General features: G+C 35.1%; 1 protein-coding gene across 1 annotated transcript in view; it reads left to right on the top strand.

The window, feature by feature from the left end:
- Positions 1 to 3775: 3775 nt before the first annotated feature.
- The window catches only part of LOC143031028 (fasciclin-2-like), a 737926-nt gene continuing 737735 nt past the window's right edge, over positions 3776 to 3966 (top strand). The window contains exon 1 of the mRNA XM_076194669.1: positions 3776 to 3966. This exon is cut by the window's right edge and continues 284 nt beyond it. The gene's annotated coding sequence lies outside the window, so the exon portion shown is untranslated.

Below are 3966 nucleotides of genomic sequence, written 5' to 3'. Positions count from 1 at the left end.
CTAGAGGACGAAATATTACATTAAAATGCAATGTCAAATGACAGAATATCACGATGGGATGTAATGATAATGGAGGACAAAATATCACGATGGGATATAAGGATAATTGAAGACAAAATATCACGGTAGGACATAATGTCAGTAGAGGATAGAATATCATTTTAGGAAGTGATGTCGGATAGAATGTCAATGAAGGACGGATAGCCGGTGTGGGACGCGATGACATAAGAACATAAGAATGAAGGAGACTGCAAGAGACCATAAGGCCTACACTAGGCAGCTCCGTAGCCATCACCACCTGTCATCCTCATCTATAAAGCTGTCTAATCGTTTCTTAAAACAACTGATAGTTTCAGCGGTTACTACATGCTTACTAAGTTTATTCCATTTGTCGACCACCCTATTAGTAAACCAATTCTTGCCTATTTAATATTTAAATCTAAATTTGTCCAGTATATAACCATTACTACGAGTCCTACCCTGTTGTTTTAATATGATGACCTTGTTCGCATCACCCTTGTTAAATGATCTACTTGAACACCTCTATTAGATCACCCCGCACTCTGCGTCTTTCCAGAGAGTGTAAGTTAAGGTGCCTAAGCCTTTCTTCGTAAGGCAAATTTCTGAGTCCATGTATCATTTTGGAGGGGGGCAAGGTGTACATAGGAGATCAAATGACCGGAAGAAACCAGATGTCCGTGATGGGGCAAATGTCCATGAGGCACTGAATGTCAATATAGAACAAGATGTCAATATAGAACGAAATTATATTGTAAGACATGATGTTGAAACTCAAAATGTGTCAAAAAGAAATAATCACGAGTTTCTTAAAACCGTGTACATTAATGCTCGTAGTATTAGGAACAAATTCCAAGAAATCCAGGCGTGTGTCAAAAGAGAAAATCTCGATATGATAGGAATAACCGAGACATGGTTAAATGGTGGAGAGTTTGAAGCTGAATTAAATATTGCGGGATTTAAACACTTTCATCAGGACAGAAACCACAAGAAAGGTGGGGATCAGAAGCAATGTCCATGCCTGTGTTTTAGAGAAAGTGAAACAGGATCCATATGATAGTTTGTGGGTAGAACTAACCCAAACAAATGGGGAAAAAAATGTAGGTGTAATATATAGGCCGAAAACACTATCATTAGCAGACGACAAACTGTTGTTTCAAGAACTGTTTAGTTTCTGCAACTGGAAATTGTTGATAATGGGTAATTTCAATTTTATTGGCATTGATTGGATGACCCTTGAATATTGCTAAAAAGAGACTGGCTTATAAGAAATACAAGTGCTCGGGTGCACCTAATGACTATCGAAGATATGTAATAATACAGAGATTAGAAAAAAAAAAAAAACGAAAGCGACAATATGAAATGAATATCGCTGATAAATCCAAAGAGAACCCCAAAGAATTCTATAGTTACATTAGAGATAAAAAGGTTATTAGGAATCATATTGGTCCACTATTATCTGCTGACGGTCAACTTGAATATTCAAGTGAAGGAATGTGTGATATTTCAAACAACTATTTTAGTTCAGTATTCGTAGATGAAACACCTCAAAATAAATTCCAAACTGAAATCTGTGAAAAGTCTAGGGTGAACTTACTACGGTAAATATAATAAAATAAAAAATAAAAGATGTATTGAAAAACTTAAAGTTAAACACCAGGGCATGACGGTTGGCATCCAAGAATCTTAAAGGAAATGAAAAATGAAATTGTTGTTCCATCAGAAATTATTTTCAAGAAATCCGTCATATCCGGAGATGTCCCAAGAGAATGGAAACTAGCTAACGTTACTCCCATATTCAAAAAAGGTAACAAAAAGAAACCAAATAACTACATTGACTTCAATTGTAGAAAAAATAATGGAAATTATCATCAGAGATGCTATCGAACACCATATAGAAAGTAACTGTTTGATGAATAATAGCAAGCATGGATTCAGGCGGAAACGTTCTTGCGTGATCTTGCTCGAATTCTACAACACAGTCATCTCGAATTATGACAAAAGAAACAGCATAGATTTGATATATTTAGATTTTGCAAAAGCTTTTGATACCGTCCCCCACGAAAGACTACTTACTAAATTAGCTTCACACGGAATAAATGGTAGCCTATTAAAGATGCTGTAATGCCTGTCATTTATTTTATATTATTTGTTTATTATTATTTGTCTGTTTATTATTATTTGCTTTTCATTTATTATTAGTTATATGTTAATTTATTATAGTTTACTATTTACCTGTTTATTGTTTAACTATACCTATGCATTTATTTATTTAATTAATTTATCATTACTTATATTATTGTAATTGTATTTATCTAGTTATTTATTTATCATCCGACCTAGTTATGGACCAAAAGGTCTCCTGTCGGCATGCTCCTCCTTTGTAATCCTTTGAATAATAATGAACGGCCTAATATATTGCGAGATATCTTTATTTATTCATTTATTAATAAATGAACAATCTCTTTATAAAGATATTATCTATTTATATATATGAGATATTTTATAGCTCTATACACTGATACATATATATATATATATATATATATATATATATATATATATATATATATATATATATATATATATATATATATATATATATATATATATATATATAAGGTAGCAATCCTTTACCCAGACGCTTTTCTTTCCTTGTAAACATCATCAAATAATATTGTAGGACTAGGATAAAATATGTGATTAACGTGTCTGAGGTTAACAGGTAAATGTTAAAGCCATGCTGTTCCTGTCAAAATATTGATCACCAAGGGACATATTGGTTGTTCTGTATGTTTTATTATGTACTTTTTATATTCTTATTAGAAATTATTTTGAATGTTGAAACTGCAACAAAATGGCCTCTCTCATTAACATATTTGCTACTTTGACATTCCTGGTCCTTATCTGTCAAATTTTGCAATGCTGATTTTCCTTGATCTTGTCTTTGTTGTATTATTATTATAGTTTGATTCGCGGATTGTCTCCCTGTTATTCTTTCAAGCCCTCCAGTACTGTACCGTGAAGAATGTTATCGCCTATCATCGTAATAGCCTGGTTGTATCTCGCCTTTTCACGTCGCGTGTTTTCCCATATGCTCACCAGTTCCATTCACTTTATTATACTTATTCTATTTTGCAATATTTGCCGACTTCCTTCTGCATGGGAAACGACAACAGAGTATTCACGAACTGTAACACCAATATAACTTTGTGAAGATAATGAGCTTTGCTCTTCACATGCCAGGCAATGGGCCCCATCGCCAGGGTGTGGTGTTGCTACACTAGCCCTGTGACGTCATCACCCGGGTATCGCAAAGTCCAGTGGCGGTCACTTGCACACATATGTTCACTAGTAGGCAGGATGTTTAGTGATGTATATATGTCACACTAAGAAGGAGTGGACGTATGACTGTACACCCATTTACGTTTTTAGACCAATGAAGTTTTTAGTGACATGATGTTATTTAGCCAATGAATGACAGAGGTTTGCGCTTTGTCTCTAGTAGTGATCCTATTGCCGCCGGCTATCCAGGCGGGTGTTGCCACTGACTTCGAGCATAGACATGTATCACTTTCACACTAACTTTTACTTTTAAGTAACAATGCATGTGTGATTTTATTTGTGCTCTCTACTTAAGTAAATTTATAAATATATTTGAAGGATTAAGTCACACCCACGACTGAACAAAACGTATGGGCGTTGCTGGATAAACTGGCAACCAATGTCGCGCCGGTGTAGCTTTGGTACGAACGAAGCGCCACCTTTCAGTCGTGTCGCCGTCAGCGGTGCGTAGAGCTGTAACTTCCTTGTTCTCTTCCTCAACACTTGCTATCCCGACGAATATGACGTTTTAAGTGAAAGGTTCGAGTGAATCGAATTTCCCCTCACGCTTGGTGATTTTATAGGCTGTGAGCTGTGTTCAGGTCAGCAAGTTGTGATTTTAAA

Source organism: Oratosquilla oratoria, chromosome 1, assembly GCF_046742065.1.
Source record: "Oratosquilla oratoria isolate Oo_2021 chromosome 1, ASM4674206v1, whole genome shotgun sequence".
NCBI lineage: Eukaryota > Metazoa > Arthropoda > Malacostraca > Stomatopoda > Squillidae > Oratosquilla > Oratosquilla oratoria.
Note: the sequence above shows the minus strand (reverse complement) of the source record. Positions and strands in the feature narration are given on the sequence as shown.